Raw genomic sequence first — 20,343 nt, 5'->3', positions numbered from 1 at the left:
TGTCCTCCTCCTTTTTGTTCACAAGATATCTGGTTTGTATTCCTAGTTTATGCTATATCAGTCTATTTGCAACATATTAGTTAAATAATTATCCATGGGTCTTGAATGATGTTATTTACCTTTTTAAGCATGTTTAGGGTTATTAAGAGACTGAAGGTTTTATTACAATCAGCCAAGATGCTGGCAGGGCCAACACTGGGACAAACCAGCATGCACTTCCCCTTAAGGGCCATTTAGAAAGGCCAGTGAATCTAACATACCTTATCTTGTGGACTATGGCAGAAAACTGGTGTGTCCGCAGGAAATTTGTGCCTGTATGGAGAGAATATGCATATCCACCCAGAAAGGCCCCACCGGAAAATAAAACCTGGAAAATTCACCAAAACCACTAATAGGTTTACATAAAGTCCAAAATATTAAATCTTTATTGCCTTGAACTTCAAGGCAACTTTACTAAGATTAAGAGCTGCTGTTTTCAGTTATTAAAAAAACTCATGACTTCATATAAAAGTATTAATTCCCTTGGATGTTTTACACCTTTTATTGCTTTTCCCAATCACTCATGATCAACAAATTTTTGACAAAACTTTATTTTTTATATTTTTTGCTATTGTTTTTACAAAAATAATGACAATCGGGATCCAGTTAAACAGATTCTGCAAATTGGTGCTAATAGTGTCACAATGAGGGGAATGGAAATCATCTGAGTGCAGTGGGTGTGTCTCAACTGATTGCAGTATAAAGACACCTGTGTCTGAAAGGTCCACCCACTGGCTAATCAGCATTCCTGGCTGCCATCACAGCAGAGACAAAGAAAACACTTCAAGCAAAGCAAATCAGAGAAAAGATTTTTGAAAAGTATGTCGAAAAATGGATAAAAAAAAATGTCTGAGGTTCTGAACGCCCCCTGAAGATCAGCTAAATGCACCATAAAGAAATGGAAGGAATATGACACGGAAATATTGTTTAGGAAAAGTTATCAATAACAACATGTGTCCATATGTGGAAACGTAATTGCTCTTTGAAGCCAATAAAACGTTGTGCCACCTTTTGGAAGCAACTGCCAACAAGTATTTGCAAACACTGGCAATAAGCTTTCTTCATTGTGGAGGAATTTTGTCACACTTTTCTGTGCGTAAATGTTTTTACGTAAGTCAAATTCAGTGGTTTTTGAGCAAGAAAACCTTATTGAAGTGATTTCTTGAATATACAGATGTGGCAGTAATTAAGCCTGAAAGTGGCTGGTGAAATTAAACTTGTTCTGAAAAGTAAACTGAAAGTCTGAAAAACAATGACACGTAGGTTAATTTTGCACTTTCTCACTCTGCTCTTAAAAACACAACAAAGAAGATGTTTTTATGTTTACTTCCTGAATCTGCTTTTGTTTATCTCATCTGTTTTCATCAAACTTTAAATATAAGGTGAAACAGATAACTGAGGAGACGAACATTGTCTGAAAACCATTGTTTGCCTTTTTGGTTACAATCTTTACCATATTCTTCTGTTAAATTTCAATTTACAGTTACTGTCAACAATTTGTAAAACATTTAATAGCATAAAACTGATATTTTTAGAAACATAGTAGAAAGTCCATTCAATTGATCATACAGAAAGATTCAAAGTCAATTTAAATCTTTCATATTCCAATTTGATCCCAGTTATCAAACAATGCTGTCAAGTTCAGTTTTCTATTCAAACTTGTAAAAATGTCTTCCTCTGAAACAACAGAGATCGCATCAAGACACTGACTTGCAGCATTCACAAGCATGTGGACACAGTTTGCACTGAGTTGTTGACTTTGCAGCAATCCTAAGCATATATGTAGCGAAAGCTGTAAGAAAACCTCCCCATTCACAGGTAGAAAACTCCAGCAGAACCAGAACTTGGCTCAGTGTAGGTAGCCATCTGCCACTGGCTGAGGATTTAGAAGACAGAGCTTGCAAACAAGCGAAACACAAAAACACTCATCTAGGAATATTTTCTATGCTAAAGAAAAAGTAGATAATTAATGGCAGTAGTGCCCTTTTATTGGCTTCATGTATGGAGGACAGAGAGGCAGAAAAGCTCTGAACCAGTTAGAAAAAATAAACTGCGATCTGTCTCCACAGGAGAGGAGCCCAATAACTAAAGGATCTGCCTCCCACTCTACTTTTAGAAACTGTAGGAACCGCCAGTAAACCTGCAGTCTGAGAGCGAAGTGCTCTGTTGGAAACATATAGAGCAATCAGATCTCTAATATATGATGAAGCTTGATTATTAATTTTAATTTTCACCAGAACTCTCGCTGCAGCGTTCTGGATAAGCTGAAGGCATAACTGCATTTTTAGGACTTGCTGAGTGCAAGAACTCACAGTAGTCCTGCTTTGAAGTAAAAAAAAAATGCATGAACTAGTTTCTTAGTGTGACTCCTTTTGCAATACTTCATAGGTGAAATGAGGAGAACCGAGACACCTGTTTAAAATGGCATTTTATTGAGATATCCTGGTCAAAAATAACACCAAGGTTTTTTAGTTTAATACCAGACAGCCACTTAAAAATGCCATTAAAAGTAATTGAATGACTAACATGCTTGTTTTTTTTAAAGACTAAGCTCCAAAGATGGATGTTTACTGTTTATTAGATCCGGTTTTAGGATCCAAAACTCCCCAAAGAAAGAAACTAATCTCTGTTACCATGTTATCAGTACAGGACACTGGAAAAATACTGAGCATGCATGTTCAGCTCTAACTTTGTCCAAGCAAAAACTGAATGTGTAATTAACACAACAGCCCATAAGGTCAAGCCCAATAAATATTAGTAGATCTCTGTTTGTTCATTACATAAACCTGGAGGCATTAACATTTTACTATTACATTGTCAAAAAGACACTGTATTAATGCCCATATTGTTAAAATTTAGTATTTTGGTGTAAAATCTTAATAAAAAAAAATAAAAAAAACTTATCTGCTCATATTTTAATAGGAGATTATGTTCATTAGAAGAGCATTACACTTGGTCAAAGAAAAAATGTTTTTATGAAATCACTCATCTGGCCTTAGAATAAACTTGAGGTTCTTATTTTGCTTGGATGAGAACACCCTCCATTTATGTAGTTTTATTTATTTAGTTTTGCTGAATGTTATTGGTGCAGTTTTGTCCTTATTCTCTGAAGAGAGTAAACACGTAAATGGTGACGCTGATTTGTTTCCAGATAGGCCTGGGGTGTGTGAGCTCAACTTTTACTTTATTCTGTTTAGTGGTGTGCCTTCCCCAGACAGACAGTGTGTGTGTGCGTGTACGTGTGTGTGTGTACGTGTGCATAAATTTGTGTATAAGTTTGATTTTGGGTTCTTTGAGACGAGGCGTGCTCATCTGTATCCAGGGGCCTTCTCAAACCCCCCTTTACCTCAGTTCCCCATTCAGAGCTTGCTTTGGATACCATCATCCTCTCTCTCATGACACACACACATACACACACTTCCTGTCTCTCTCTTGGTTTCTCTCTGTGTTGCTCATCATGCTTCCACTTTGAAGTCACAGCTTTCTCTTTTCCCTTTTTTTGTGTCTGTGTAGCTTTGATGCGCTAACATTCTGTGAATAGCTCCTCTAATGCCTGCTTCCTTGTGCCTCACTCTTGCAGCTCTGCCTGTGTCGGAACGGTGAGTCTCTTGCCTTTGAAACGACGTCCATAAATTACAACTTGTCAAGTGTCATTTTCCTTGTTTACAGCCATTTTGTGCTCCCACTCCCCCATGTTCCTCTCTTGTGTTTCACATTTAATTGCACCAATAATGTTGGTGGTGCTCACCAAGCTCTGCACATGCAGCTCGTAGCCACTGAGGGGGTGCGGAAACTATTAAAATATTTTCCAGGCTTTGCGAGTTTTATGTGAGTAATTGTGTGGATATATCCCACTGTGTTACCACCAACTAGGAGAACAGAATGAGATTGTGCTGTGGTCTGTGTTACAATGGTGAGAGGAAGTCAGAGAGAGACTGAGGGAACTGGCTAAAGGGTAAGAGGAGGTGTTAGAGAAAAAAAAAGACGAGGGGGAGGAGGAAGACAGAAAGAGGGAGAGTTGAGTGTGTACAGGAAATCTGCACTAAGTGTTCCTAAAGAGCTTGTGTTTTTCCACCCCTACACAAACAGTGTAATTTATTGCATGTCTGTTGAAGTCAGCAGCCCTTTATAACCCCACAATAATTTCCCATATGTTCCATATATCACCACAGAGAGAGGGTGAAAGAGAGAGGGTGGGTGAGGAGGAAAATAAAAAGACTGAGGCAGCAAATATGTCCAAGACTTTATACACATACACACATGTTCACAGGAGACCCGGCACACCGCAGCTGGGACAGTGGCCTCCATCTTAATCAGCCTCGCTTTGCCATATAGATGTATGTATTCCCTGCACGTCTCCACACCTGTGGGTGGCCTATGAAATATTAAACACTCCTGTTCATGTTGTTTACTTTCATCATTAAGGGAGAGTCCTTGATAATAGAAAACTTCTCTCTTCTGGATATGCAGCAGGGAGTCCCTTGTAAGGGTCTGGCACAACTTCCACTCCTCCTCCAATCCCGGTTTGTTTTTGTCAAAACCAATGATCCACTATGAGGCTGACAAGTGGAAGGATTTTCTTTCATAAAAAGTTGAGTAGGAAAAGCACCCTTCTTGGCTGCAGTGTAGCAGTTTAACCTGTGCTTCTTTTAGGCTGGTATTCATTAGTGTCTCAGCATGTGTTTAACTATCCTGGTCTTAATTAAATACAAGCATATCTTTACCCTGTACATATGCTAGTGACCTTTTTCTAAATGTTTCCTTTAGACGCTCCAGTCTCGACCAGTGCATAATTAATACACTTAAAGTTCAAATGTTCTGTATGTATAGAAAATATAATTCTCTATTGCAGCATTTCCCCCTAATTTATTATGGGGATATAAAATACTGACAGCATTTCTTTTAGTAAAGGTAAAACAAAGAAACAGCTGAATTATTTTTACTACAGAAAACTTGCCAAACTTTTTCAAAATACAGTGTTTTCTTTAACTTTAATTTCAGTGTTTATTACAGGGATTTTGTGTGATAGTGCAACACAAAGTTATACATAACTGTGAAGCCGAAGGAAAAGAACATGCGGTTTGAAAAGCATGAGATAAACCTCCATCCCAGTCTTAACTCTTTTGCAGCTTCTTCTAGGTTTTCTCATTAAATTTCTCCATCTTCTCTGTCACTGCTGAAGGAAAACAATCCTGCAGCATGATGCTCCCACCACCATGTTTCATAGTGGCGATGTTGTATTCAGGACAGCACAGGGTGCCAGTTTTCTACCAGAATAAAGATTTTGTATGTACTTAGCTAAAAATTAATGTTCTGGTCTTATATGTGCACATGTTTGCTGTGTGCCATAAAGGATTTGTGGCAAACTGCAAACATGAATTCTGATGGCTTTATTTCGACAAATCTTTACTTCTTGCTACTTTTCTATAAAGGCCAAATTTTTGAAGATCACGACAAGTATTTGTTCTGTTGACATAATGTAGCCGGATCAGAGTGGTGACAGACCTTAAGCAGAGTTTTCTTCGGGGCCCACCTCTAGTTAATCCCTCCATCCACTACAGCACCGCTGACCTCCTGTTTATTTTGTCTGTAGTTGATCCTTTTTCTCCCTTTCATTCTACATTTAAGTTTACAACTGGGGTATTTGTCAGCTTGTCCTGTGTTAATTCAATTCCTCTTGGGGGCCCTGGACAAGCGAGGGCCCCAGGCAGTCATAAAGTTCACCTATACCTCAGGCTGGCCCTGTGGCACATCTTTACTACTAAGCCGTGGATCTCTGCAGCTCCTCCAGGGTGACCATGAGGCTCTTAGCAGGTTCTCTGATAGATGATATTCTTGTCTGGACTTTCATGTGTTTTGTAGGTTTTCAGTTGTGTCAAAAATTGCCACTTTTTTTAAAATCCATTTCTGCTTTAAACCTAATAAGTTTGTTATGCTCCTTGTTCTTCATGGTGCTGTTTTTAACTGATGTTCTCTGAGAAAAAAAAAAACATGTTGGAGGTTTTATGTTATACAGAACCATCATGATTGAAACGGTAAGGAAATTTCTGACTACTGGATTACAATGAATACATTTTTAAGACACCTTGATGGTGCTGGATTTTATTTATGCATATTAGAGAACAGAAAACTGAAACAAATCTATTTCACAGTTTCTATATTTTGATAAGAAAACATGCCATGCATCCTTTTTTGATTTAAAAAATATTGCACTACTGTGTGCGTTATTTGCTGCCTCTCCAGATGTTAGACCATCTAATAAAGATCAAGAAAATACACATTTTATAATTGTGTTGTAACAAAATGTGTAAAAAGTTGAAATGCTATCATCTTATATATCTCTGATATGCACACACACACCTGCCATTTTTAGTTATTTGTTGCATGTGGCCAAACAGATGTGAGCTCAGGCAGCTAACACTATCTTTTCTGCAGCCTTGACATCGTATGGATGTGCCCCACGTCTCTCAGCAAAGAAAAAAGAAGAAAAAGCCAGCCCCCTGTTGGTCTGCGTGATGTAGCCAAGGACAGAGTGGGTTTCTGGAGGTGGGTGCTGCATTGTGGGGGCGTTGGGTTGAGGTGCCGGAGAGCTGATCGATCCACAGCGGCAGGTGGCCGAGCAGAAGAGGGCTCCCGAAACCTGTCCTGACTACAAAGCAAACGGCACGCAATCTGCAAACAGAAAAGCATGTGAAGAGGTACCGGATGCTGCGGCAATCATTGGATAACACACGATGTGGAGTCTTCAAAATTGTTTGGAGAGCAAGCGTTGGATCCTCATTCTTGACTCCATTCAGAGCGATACAAAATGTTGTAAGGAGCAAGTCAAGAAAATGTCATCCCTACTCTACAGACATCAACTTGATGGCAGTTGAAAAGCAGAATAACAGTAGCTTACAGTAGCTTCCAAACAAATTCAACATACTGGATAAATGATGGTGTTTAGCTTAGCTTATGATTCAATGGGGAATAGGAATGCTTTGTTCCTTTTGCAAATGTGTAATTAACAACTTGGAAAATGTCCCTTTTAAAACAGCAGATGTGATGACACTGAGATTACAGATTCCTCTTCCCGTTTACACTGGCCAAAATACATTATCTTAAACAAGAAACACGCTATACTCATGAGATACATATTCAAGTAACAAAAGCTTTAAAGCGATTCCTTTGCATGTATCCACAAATGAATGAATCATCAAGTTATCCAGGGAGAGCTGCAACTCCCCTGCAACTGCTTATTCATAAAGAAATAGGTTAAGCCTTGATGTTTAAATCACAAGCAGGGTGTAAATCTCCTAAAATCCTCTCATGCCTGTTAAGACAAAAGGGCCTTGTTTTGGAACATGTCTTTGAGATCATAGTTTGCAATGGCAACTGATGCATCTGAATCCCTATAAGGCACTGCGGTGAGATGGCTGCAAAGCTGACAAGATAACAGAACGGAAATAAAGAGATGCACAGGATTGGAGTTAGTATTTTACTTTAAACTTTGTCTTTCCAAAAAGCTTATACAGTTTTGTAAAGAAAGCAGTTAGCCAAAAATGAGAGAATAATTTGGTTTTCGGGTCCCTGGGGTTGGAAACTGTCTGGACTGGCTGCGCGTTCAATAGAAGATCAATATGTTTGCAATGTCAACCAGACTAAACCTGGCTCCCTGCTTGCTCTATCTGAGCCACCGGCTACCTGAGATGAAATATTATTTGATGTTGCTCGATTTGCAAATGATTGAAGGTTGCCTTATAGATTGAGGAGCATCTTACAGCTAACTGTGTTGACCTGTGCTGCTGTGAAAAGAGCGGGCATATTTATTGAAAGTAGAGTCTGGTCTAAATTCAACCCAATTGCTGTTCAGTTGCAACACCTTGTTATTTTAGGCCCCGGCGCTGAAGGCCAGACAGTAAAGGGGAGTTTCACTGCCTCTCCAGAATTGAACAAACAGGCTCTCTTTGCTCTTTCAAACCGTCACACTGAGAAATTATTATTCCTTACGTGCAGCAGGAAAGACTTGATATATAAGCAGTGATGAATCCAGCATGTTACAGCTGAGGCTACCAATCTGGCTCACGACTCCTTATAAGAAAAGAAAGAAGAGAAAAATTGGATCCTGCATGAAACTCTGGCTCCTCCTGATGAAAGCTATTTCCTGAGAAATTCATATTAATGCTCCAAAAGACAGCGAAGATGAAGGAAAGATATGATTCAGTGACTTGAAAATTTTTACTGACTGCAATAACTGCCGCTTAAGAGATAAGAGGGTATTCGATTTCCCTCCTCCTTAGCGCAGACTCCTGTAACAAACAAAGACTGAGAAAAAGAGCGAAATTGTGTAGTTGATTAGATGAAATGAGTGAAATGTCAAGGACTTCCCTTCAGTGCCAGAAAGGCCTTCGGAAAACTCTTCTTTCTGAAAGACTTCTCATGAATAGGCCGCTGCATTCAGCCACCATGCTATGCAAACAAGTTGTCCAAGTACCACATTGTTTCAAAAGACCTTGTGACACACAAAAAAAGCAGGCAATGTCTTGGACACACATGCTCATCCCAGACTCTTTCACACCCAGGCTAAACGTTTAGCCACCCTGGCTAATTAACTGCTGTGAAAGAGACGTGCATCAAAGGGAGGCGGAATTTGGAGGCTCTCTGACCAACCCTCAGGTCCAGGGGTCATTCCTCTCCAAGACAGAAGTTAGGACGTCCTGGCCCTAGACCTTTGGACGCTCACCCCTAACCCTTGCCGGAGCATATCAAAGCTCCGGCAGCAGAGGGTTGCACAGACGTCCCCCAACAATAACAGGAGGACATCAAAGACCTAGTTGGAAAAAGACGTGAGAAAAAAAAATAAAAATGAGCCAATATCAAACTCCCTCTTATTCTGCAGATATTCCAAAAGATGAATATAATTAATCTCTCCAAGTTGTCATGGGTCTAAAGGGCCCTTGCTGTGCTGCAGCCTCCTCGGGGCACTTGAGGAGAATTATGTGATTAAACAGACCTGTGAATTCTGGACACAGGCGGGCAGAAGAAAGCTTCAGTTCTCTTCATAATGCCCCTAATGAAGTGGCTGGTGGCTCCGTCATCCCTGGCTGGGCCTTGTGCAGCCTGTTCACAATCTGTCTAATGACAGAGCGGGGGCTGCAGAGCGCACCAGTGCTTCCCAATGAGCCACAAAGGGAGATCACAGGCTCCATTGTGGTTAGGCACAGGAGCTTAGCGCTCATCAGACCCAATAAACCTGTCTCTAGTCAGGGCGGGACACACCCCTCTGCCGCTGGCCAAGAGCCCCACACAGCACACTCCTTCAGTTGTCAGTCGTGATGTCTGTCATTATGACATCAGGGTGTCATGGCCCATCATCCACCGAAACACAACTTGCACACGTTCTGACTCCTGTTTGCATTTACATGTTGATTTTGGACTAACAGGCCTATTTTTCCTCCTTTGGCCACTGCCATTGTGTGTACTGTAGTCGAGATAATGCATGGGTATGTATCTGCAAGCACTGGGTGTTTACTTGCCTGCCCTTTTGCCTCCATTTTAAACGGGGGGCCACTCCTCTTGGCCTGTTCTGCCTCCTGGTGCTCCTGCCAAACGTATGCAAATGAGCATGTCCACAATGGCGCTCACAGCTGCATGCAGTCAGCCAAAGACAGAGGACAAGGCGGCCATCTCTTTCATCCGTAACCCCTGATCCCCTCTCAGTGACGCATCATGTTCCCCCCAACTCTGTTCCCCGCCAAAGAATCATGTCGCCTCTCCTCATACACAGATGAGCCTTTGGCCGGGCTAGTTGCACTGGACAAAGTGTCCAGAATCTGCTCATATATTCTGCACAAACTTCAACCCAGGGAGTTGCTCCTGGTCCTTAGTTGGGTAAAAGCAAACAGGAAAATTTGGTTAAAAGCAAATTTTGTTTCTTTGTTTTGTTAATATTCTTCATGGGCTTTTGTTCATAGTCATTATTTGTGTTAAAATTACTGTGCAGGGCGGATGAGGGCATAAAGAGGGAGGCAGAGGGGAGGAGGGCTATCCAATCCAGAAAGAGTGGGGGTAAAGAGCCTGATTGCTTTAATCTCAGTGCTCACGGCGCACCCCTTCTTTCTTTCTTTTTTTTTTTTTTATAAAACTCTTTGGCTGTGTGATTCAGTCCCAGGCCCCAGTGTTCTGCGCCCCTCCATTGTTCTCACATGAAAATCAATTCCCTTGAAGACCCTCCTTAATCCCATTTTTGGCGTCAACAATGGCCACTTGTGCACGGCCCTGATAGACTAAGAGCCGGGATGATGCGGCTGTCTGCTCTGATTCCAGCCCATTCAGGTAATGGCGGCCCGCGTCACTTTGTAGTGCCAAGCGCAGGACTCGATAGGAAGACATTTGCGATCATAATTTCCTGCAGTGAAGAGGCCCAGGCACCCAACACCACCACGAGACTTTTAATTAGGGCAGACAACCACAGAGATTAGAGATCAGCCTGTAACAATGACTGTCCCTTTGAACGGGCTTCGGCCTCTGTCCCCACTGAGGCCATATGGAGGATATAATGCTGTGATCATGCTAATAACAATCACCTCAGCAACAGCAATCAGCAGTAGTCCCTACAACAAAATGTTCTAAAGGTCTGTAATTCCTCCTGCACTGCATGGTGATGTGGCACTCCATGTTACACGTCTATTTTGGAAACGGGCATCAGAAACTGAGCACCTCAGAACTTAAAGGAAGCTAGAATATTTGCAGTTCCTGCAAAAATGCAATGCAAATGATTAGGTTAAAGGGATTAGCTCAGATTAACTAAAAAACACAAAGTTGATCAGAAATAATTACAGAATTTAATTGTGTAAATGAGTAAAAACATTTAAAATAAAATCTGAAAAGGCAGTCAGTAAATAAGTCTGTAAATTTGCAGGTCGGGGAGAGAAAATTGGATTTTATTTCTCCGTAGGGTGTAATTATAATTTTTTTTTTCAGATATCGTTAAGCATCCTGAATTTCCATCTATACATTTTTTGATGTGTTAAAGGTGGGACAGGTAGAATTTGTTCACTAATATGGAAAATGTGGATTGATATATAATTAATAACTAATGGATTCAAAGAGCTCACATGAACAGTAGAGTGCATGTTCACACCAAGTTTATTACTTGAGTAGAGACTTTATGAAAAGCACACCGTGATTTTATAAAAGTAAAGTGTGTATATGAATATATTTATATAAAGCACTGAAAGAAGCTGAAAGTAGGGCAAACTTAGTGAGCCTTCAACATTATTTTTGATGAAGCTAAATATTTAAAAATGTATGCTTTTGTCACTTATGCATGAAATTTTTGGACCAGCATTCTTACACATAAACAAAGAGTGTCTGGAAAAGAGATTAGGGATTAGAATATGCAGGTATATAAGCCTTGATCCTTTAATAAAAGAGACTCTGTAATCATAGCTGGACCTTCACCTTCCACAGGTTGATGAAATAGAATCCTGAATGGATACTAGCATATTTAGCAACTCAACTCCACTGTAACTTCACTGCTACAGACACAGAACAAAGATACAAATATAATTTAATTTGAAATTGGGCTGGTATTTTCTATATTTTGATTAGTTGCTCATAAGTTCTTTTAATGGTGGAGAAAATATTTAAAGGTGGATAAAATGGTCAGGATTGAGAAAAGGGTTTAATGGATTGGTGAATCCATTAAACTCTAAAGTGACCAGCTCCCAGAGGTGCTATTAACTCTTTCCAGCAGGCAGAGTTTCTTTTCTTGTGTTGGGTTGTAGTCCAAGCATAAAGTAAACTTTTGGATTTTTTTCCCCATCGGCTTGTTATTGACAAAGTAAAAGATCAGATATGCAGGTTCTTCAGTGGTTCCCTTTACATTAGATGCTACAATCATCTTGATTTCTTTGCTGCTGAATTGTAATGGGGAGAAATTAATCTAATTGACGGAATAATCTCGTCTCACTTTGGTGCATGTTTTCCACACCTGTTAAAGGCATAAGACTCTTTACTTTTGTATCATAGTGTAGCTGCAAACAGTGCAACTAGGAATCATTGCAGACATATTTGCAGCGACATATAAGTATGTGACTGCTCCAAAGGAAAAAACAGAAAGAAAACTGTGGTGAAACTGTAAACAAGTTATCTCAAAATAAGATAAGCTCACCAGGAAGGCCCCCTCGGCCCAGCACAGGTGGAGCGAGACAAGAACTTTAACTAAAATTTCACTGTTGGAGAATGTCGGAGACCCTATACTAGAGGTGGGCAGCTCCAGGCATCGAGGGCTGGTGTCCTGCTACTTTAAGATGTGTCTACTTCAACACACCTGGGTCAAACAATGAGGTCATTAGCAGGACTCTGGAGAACTTGACTGCACTTAGAGGTGATTCAGCTACTTGATTGAAGTGTGTTGGACCAGGGACACATCTAAGAGTTGCAGGACACCGGCTGGGATTTCCCACCCCTCCCCTATGCAGAGAGTTCCTTCAGTGCAGACTGCTGCATCTTAGGTGCACAAAGGAGCATCACCGCAGATCCTTCCTCTCATCACTGCTTTCAACAAACTCAATAAGTGTTTACATACCTGCTGTTATTTGGACATTGCTGTTGTTTGCAATTTTTTTTCACTTCTTGTTAAACGGTTTTTGTTTGTCTTGCACAAAGATAAATGCAAATCTTTAAGCAACTCTTTAAGTAGCTCTACTGAGTTGCATGTCTTCTAATGTGTGTTTACTATGATTGTTTTATATTGTAAATTTACCCTTATCATACAGTCTCTTATTCTTGTTTTTATATTCTTTACCTTTGTGTGAATACACGTTTCCACTTATCTTTAGTTTGTTGTTTGTACACCTGAATTTTCCCACTGTGGGAGAATAAATAATATTTCTATTCTATTCTATTCTAAAGGACACCTCACTGCTTACGATTTAAAGTAGTTGCAGCTATCTTAATGTAAGTTTTAAACCCCCTCCATACTTTAGTAACGTCAGAAGTCATAGAATGCATCTGCTGAAAAAGCTAAAGGTGGAATAGCAAAAAATATATGAAGGAATTAATCACCAAATACCTGCAACATACTTCATACAAAAAGAAGAATATTTAGAGTTTGTGTTATTAAGAATGACTTCTCTGTTTTTGATTTCAGATAGATTTCAAGATGCTCGTTCCTCTCTGTAGATGAAAACGGGCATGTCAGGGTGTGAGGAAGTGGTTTTCCACAAGTTCTGATATTTATCAACCTTATTTATTAAATTCAAACATCAAAACAAGGTAGAATCTTTGATTGCTGGACTCAAGATATAAGCTTTGATGCTGGCTTTCTTTAACTCTCCAAAGACCAATGGTGAGAGCAGCAGAGATCAACATCACAACAATCTGACTTAATTACAGTCAGTACTATATCTAAAAATCCCGATGAGGCATACAAAGGCCTAGATTTCATTACTCGTTCTTCCCTTTACCTTTTCTGTGTTTGGCAAAAAAAAAAAAAAAAAGGAACAAAGCAGGAACCCTACTGATTGAGAACCAGCAGAACAGTGAAACAACAGGACACAACTGATCGCTCATGCATGGCTGGGATTAGGATAAAAGTAGAAAGAGCACAGAGAAGAAAGCACACAACAAAAGGAACAGAGAACTGACAAACTTTTTTTTCTTCGTTTTCTTTTGTGGTGAAAAGGATGGAATGAAAGGTCTGGTCATACGAAAAGATAGAGAGAGAGCGATTACAAAACAGAGGCGGTCCTTTTCAGCCGCTGTACGCCCCCACTTGCTCTGTTTTAACCAGCTACATGAAAGATAAGACTCAACTCTCTGGTGACCAACACGACACAAACTCACCACCAATGAATTGTTTATGAAGATATTAGCATTCATTCATTCTTTCAGTTATTATTTGCTTAAAGCCAGGCCCACAGTGTGCCAGCCAATTTTAATGTGAATTTGTAAGAGCACAGAAATGGAACACTGTGATTCCCATTGACCAACTGGCTTGTGAAAGTTGTTCATTACACACCAACTAACAAGACAGCAGCCTTTTCAGCCCCTGCCTCCGCTAAGTGGAGATCATCCAACAATACTCTCAGTGCCTCCCCTGCCTTTGGACTCGGTTCAAATTGTGTTCTATTCCTTATTTATCTCCCTCAACAAAAAAGGAGGGGAAGGCAAGTGATTAGAATTCCTGTCTTTGACTTCTCCCCATTTAAGGGGGCATTTGTGAATGTGGGGAGGTGATGGCTACGCCTCCATTTCGGCCGGCTCGTTTTAAGTGGCGCACCACTAGTCTTCTCTTACTTTGGACCCAGGGTGAGAGGGGGAAATAGTTAACTTGTTGAGGGGTGAATGAGGTCACAGGGTGGGTATAAAATGAAGCACGAGATCTTACAGATGCTGAGGTGACAAAAGTGAAGACCTAACTCAGCTAAATAACTTTTAAGAATTTGGGCTGCAGCAGGTATTGCACATGGTGCGAATAAAATTTCCAGAAATCTTTTAAAAGACTAAAATCATTTGAAAACTGAGTTAATTTAAGTATTTTCTAAGTAATGGCTCAGACATCACAAAAACTTACTTACTTATTAAAACTGATCAAAAATGTGAACTTTGCATAAATATTGTGATTCTGAGTCATTCACAAAAATGACTGAAATAGCCATTACAAATAAAAAATCCATTTTGCTGATGGATGTCTGGGAAAATCCTGAGAAAGATCTCCACTAATGCAAAACAGTCACATTTTTATGATCCAAATAAATTTAAATAATGTCCACAAAATGCAAATTTACATGCACTAGTTGATGGCTTAGATTAGCTTGTTAATACAAGCACATTTCTGTATTCATGTGCATTCCTTTCATTTTACATTTAGTGTATTCAATAAAATTCTGTCTGTTGAAAGTCTAGTAATATTTCTTTTTCTTTTTGAAATTTTTTTGGAACGTATTGATGCATCTTTAACCTTATTTATGAAGAGATTGAATAACAGTGCTTCAGCAACATATAAGTATTTTTCTTTAAAGCTCTGTGATAGATGAGTAGAATCAGCAAACTGTAAAACAAGGTTAACCTGTTTGATAGAAAGCCTGAATCTTATTGTATATTGAAATGGACTGAAGGTAAACTGATCTAAATCTGTGTCTATGGTGGCACTTTCCTGGAATTAAATAATGTAATTTGAACATAAGCTAGACTGAATCGTGTTTTCTATGACTGCATATGAGTTCCACCTGCATGTCTTGTAAAGTACATTGAGAAGCAAAGTCTAGAACTCTCCAAATACAGCTGTGATCAGTAATTGTCTTAACTGATCACTAGCTAATCCAGTACGATAAATCTTGCTGTACCTCTACAGTACAGCAAGATTTATCCAGCTACAATTACACATGCGCACAAATTGCACTGACATGCAGACTGGTAGGCAATTTGGGGTTCAGTGTGTTACATAGTGTTCTATGTAACACTAACTACATGTAGTTGCCAAAGAAGCCTGATTCATATCTCTGATTTTTTGTTTCAAATGAAAGGAAATTGCAAGATGACAACAGTCCCCACTAAGCCAGAGTCACCTCCAAAGTAACCATTGTTTTGGTATGTTTTATGAAAGAAAAAAAAAAACATTTTGAATTTCTTTCATTATAAATTGTCACATTTGCCTTTTGGAAATTGTAATAGGGGCAACAACATTACCAATCTTTTTAGAGAGACTTCATATTTGTGTATTTATTGAGTCATGCGCAATTAAACTGTCACATCTTACTGAGAAATTCCACCTTTTCTTTCATTTCTGCAGAGGGCTGTCTGATAACAGGACACACATTTGAAGAAACAACAACCATCAGAGCGGACGTGCACAAACTTACAACATTCAGTCAACAACAGCACAGACGGTGCATGTTATTCATATGGTTGCTTAAGTGTTTCTTTCTCTTTGAGGAAGTTCCACCTATTGTCCTGAAATATAAATCACACATGTCATTAAGGTGGCTTTTTTTTTAAACAATGGTGTCTGTTCTCGAATGCAGAAGACAGTGGGAGGCTTTCTGTGCCACCCCCGACTCTCTTGCATCTTGTCGATGGCTCCACTAATCGCCATGACTGACTGACCTTTAGGCCGGTCCCCTTCTGGGATTTACACCTTTCACTGGCTCGACCTTTGCCATCCAACCCTCCTACAGACACTCTCGTCACGTGAGCTCAGCATCAGCGCTGGACAAGACCTGCTGCTGGCCAATGTGTAGGCTGCTGCTGCCTCAGCAAGTCAAAACCTCTCTAGGTGGTATGATTCAGCCGGTGCTTCATTAACCCACCCCCCAACCTCAACCAACTCATCTACCCCCCACCTGCATCAAGAAAGTTTCCCCTATGGCCTGGAGCAAGGTAGACCTGCTTAAAGCTCAGCCTAATGACGTGTGCCATGGTGGAGGAGACCAAATGCCACCACCACATATGGGGATGATTACAGGAAGTGGTGCAGAATTGTAGGGGGACCTCAAGATTTTGAGGGGTGGGTGTTGGGGACTCAATTGTGGCACTGCGGCTGTGAATTCCCAGAGGCCTTTGTGTGGGGAAACTCAGCAAAAGCTTCATCCTGCCCAGGTCACGCAAATTTAGGAAAAAAGGCTGAGCTTCTGGGGGTAGCGTTCTTTTTATTCCTTAAACACCCATGATGCATTGCCTTTGCAGATTTAATGAAAAACAAACAAAATACTAGGCCGTGGTTTCCCTTAAATGGCAAACAAATAGATGCACTCGAAGTCAAGTCAACTGTCTTGTTCTGCTAAAGTAAAAAAAAACTTTCTTGTTCTTTAAAACAGTGGCTAAAGTTTATTAAACTTTTCCTGTTTGTAGATAAGTTGTTCTTCACTGAGTCTACATGTGCACTGGAGCATGAAAGAAGACAGAAACAATTTATTGTACACTTTTTGTAGATACTTTGTTTTTCTCTACTGATCTGCTCTGTGAATCCCATCCAAACCAGAGACTTTTCTTTAGCAGTCAGTCTGGTCCAGAAGCACTGATTTTACTCTCTCACTAAGAGTGACTTTTATACTTCATCACCTTACTGTGACATCATAAAAAGTGTATTAAACCTTTTCAGTATTTTGTGTGTGTGTGTGTGTGTGTTTTAAATGATTATTTATTTGCTGTTGTACTTTTTTTTTCATGTAAAGTTTCTTAGATCTAAGTTGTGAAAATTAACATAATATTAACCCGTAGGTAAGAATTCCAGCTGGAACCGTTGGATCCTTTCTTACTAACCCAGTCCTCAAAATCCAATATGGCTGCCAGTCATGTAAAACTCTCAAAGCAACATTTTTTAATCAGATTAAGAATAGTTTATTGATCATCAGGGGGGGAAATTCTTCTACGTTGATTATAAAAGCATTAAAAAATTATTATTATTATTATTATTATTATTATTATTATTATTATTATTATTATTATTATTATTATTATTATTANTGTTGTGGAGTGGGTGGGAGACATTACCCAAAACTGCTTGCAGCTTTGAGCTCCTCTGTCGACACTGCCATCAGAGAGTCAAGCTCCACATCACTGGCCTTACGGATTAGTTTGTCGAGGTGTGTAAAAAGAAAACAAGTCGTTGCTTACCCATGTTAAATATTTGCAGGACAGGAAGAACAGATTTCTTATACTAGTTGTTTATTGCTGGTTTTAGTTTAAGTCTTCTGCTGTTGCCAAAGTTATTTAATAGCTGTACTGAATTCTGGTTTGAACCAGTTCATGGCCTGATTGATAACCTTTTTGAGTTTGTTTTACATCATCACACTGCAATGTTACAGTGCACCCCTCGTATTCATGGGGATTCGGAACCACAGCAGCCTGTGAATAGTTCAATCTGGAAATACTTAAGACCCCCTTTAAAACACCTAAAACTGCCTGTTTTAACAGTCTAAACATCAAATATACCTTAGTATGCATTAATAAGCACAGTGGGAACCATCTTAGCACTACTCTAAAAGGTAGTCTTTATTTCCTCTCTTGGGGGTAGAGCCAATAAGCATCAAGGGAAATAATGTTCTCAAATTGGTTGTTTTGCAAGCACCAGTCAGTAGCATGTCAAGTAGGATTATATATTCCAGATTTTCATAGCTATATTCTGAAAATGCTTTGAAGAAATCCACAAATAATTTGGAATTGTATTCCAGAGATAAATCTGCAAGTACTGAATCGCAAATAGGTAGGGTCCGCTGCATACTAAAGAACTGCAAGGACAGTATGTTGTACAATAGGTATATAAAATCACCAACATACTCAACCTTACAGTCTTGTAATTATTAGTCTATAAACCCTTTGGTACCAACTTTTTTTAATCCCATTGCTATTTGGTTCTACTAACACTGAGGTGCAAAAAGCTGCTGTCAAACCAAGTGACAAGATAATCAACACGCTGAGAGTGAGGAGGGGATGTTCACAGCCTACAGGCAGGACACCGAGGCTTGGTGGACTCTCTTAGGAAAGCATTGAGCTTAATTCGTTTGTACAAACTGGAAGAGTCAAAACATCCCAGTATAACTCCTGTGTTTCAGACAAGAAGGTCAGAACTGCAGGTCTAATTACCTTAGCATTAACCTGATGAAGAAGGGCATCAGCTTTAAAGTTCACACATTTTGCATCTTGAAACTAAAACATGGTATGAAGTCATTCCCACACCCTGATTCAGAGGTAAATGATAGAAGTCATCAACACTTGTTCCTGATTCCAAGCCTACTTAAGTTTTTTGTAATCTTCTCTCGGTTGAACAATACATCCTTTTGTTTATTTGCGCTTAGTAGATTATTGTTCATTTGCTTTGTAGCCAAACTTAATATCTTCCTTCCAGTTTCAGATTGCAAAGGTCAAATGATAATATTTATGGCTTGTTTGACTGTGCCTAATGAACTTCCCAACGTCTCAATGAAGCAAGTTAGTTGCCTCCTTCTCAATGAAGTGGTATTTTCCCCCCTCTGCTCTCACAGACAAACAAAAACAAAACAACAAAGAGAGGCGGTGCATGAAGGAGATTTGGTCAGATGGGTCACATGCTGTCCATTGAGTCTCCAGTCCATCAAGACCATTCAACAGGCTGCATAAAACAGGCATGCTGCTTAAATACCTGACAGTAAGAAAAGAGACAAAAACAAAGAGAAAGAGGGGGGACAATAGACAAAATAAATAAGACAGCCCCTGTGACTGATGTATATAGATGGTGCCGAAGAGTCACTGACAATTCAAGAAACGTGGCTGTGGCCACAAAAGACAGCTGGAAAATACTGAAGGAGCTTGCTGGGCACATTTTTCAGTCCTTTCCCACTTGGACCCCCTTTTGAGTCTTTGTCTGTGTTCCCGGTCCATGAGAGAAGTCAATCACAGCCCTTGGTTGCAGATTCTTTCTTTTGCTTTTCTTTCATGGGGTCACTCCTACACTGTATTTGCATAACTAATTGAAGACAGGATTCCAGCAAAACAACACATTCTTTTGTTTTTTGGTGAAAAAGAGTTACCACGCAGTGTCTTTCTTGTCATACCGCAATAAAGACGTTACTATCATTTTTGTCCAAAAGTACGGCGACATCAAAAAGACGAGTGGAAAGGAAAGATAAATACTGGGCAATCATTAAAATCCATATTTATGCAGCCCAATTTTCTGTGTGAGGCAGTTCAATGTGTTGGTTAGTTGGCTCCATTTGATCTGTGCAGCAAAAGGAGATGTCTGAACCTCCGGGGCTTGTGATCTCAGGCTAATGCACGGGCAAAAACAGTCAATTATATTGTAAATTATGGGGAGAGGGGCGTTAAAAATGTTTGATAGGCACAGCTTTTTAGAGGTTATAGAACTCTCTGGAACACACACACACACACACACACACACACAGACAAAAAAAAAAGGTAGAATAAACAGGTTGGATCAGTGAGCATTTGGAGACTAGGAATTCTCAGCGCTGACATTTACTATAGCAAGGTAATCACACAGTTTGAGCACCGCTGCAGCTCTACACAAGCAGACAAACAACCTTAAAATACCTCACCCTCCTCACAAACACAACAACAGTGACACAGGAGTTTTTTTTAGAGACTTTACAGAGCAAAGTTTACATCAATGTCTCTACAGTTTGATGGTTGTCTTCGGCTCCTTTTCTGTCACAGGGAATACGCCTAACAGTGAGATATTGTTTAGCTCCTTTTATTTCCCAATTCCAGGCAAGTAAACCCTCTGCAGCACAGACTCCCTCCGTCTTTAATAAAGCCCCGAAAGATTTCAAGCTTCTCCACTCAAAAGACTCTCTCCTCTCTAAAAGTAACGATAGAAACAGA

The 20,343-nt window shown here is 39.8% G+C and overlaps 1 long non-coding RNA gene across 3 annotated transcripts in view; it reads left to right on the top strand.

The window, feature by feature from the left end:
* The window catches only part of LOC107836585 (uncharacterized), a 28,310-nt gene extending 11,593 nt beyond the window's left edge, over positions 1-16,717 (top strand). Inside the window, exons 3-5 of one of the 3 annotated variants that reach the window (XR_001662507.1) lie at positions 3,620-3,638; positions 6,475-6,737; positions 15,818-16,717. This is a non-coding gene — a long non-coding RNA (uncharacterized LOC107836585). The remainder of the gene's footprint in view (positions 1-3,619; positions 3,639-6,474; positions 6,738-15,817) is intronic. The other 2 variants (XR_001662506.1, XR_001662508.1) reach the window with 2 other exon arrangements.
* The last annotated feature ends 3,626 nt before the right edge of the window (positions 16,718-20,343 follow it).

The sequence above is a fragment of the Poecilia formosa genome, unplaced genomic scaffold, assembly GCF_000485575.1.
Source record: "Poecilia formosa unplaced genomic scaffold, Poecilia_formosa-5.1.2 Scaffold68, whole genome shotgun sequence".
In the NCBI taxonomy this organism is placed as follows: domain Eukaryota; kingdom Metazoa; phylum Chordata; class Actinopteri; order Cyprinodontiformes; family Poeciliidae; genus Poecilia; species Poecilia formosa.
Note: the sequence above shows the minus strand (reverse complement) of the source record. Positions and strands in the feature narration are given on the sequence as shown.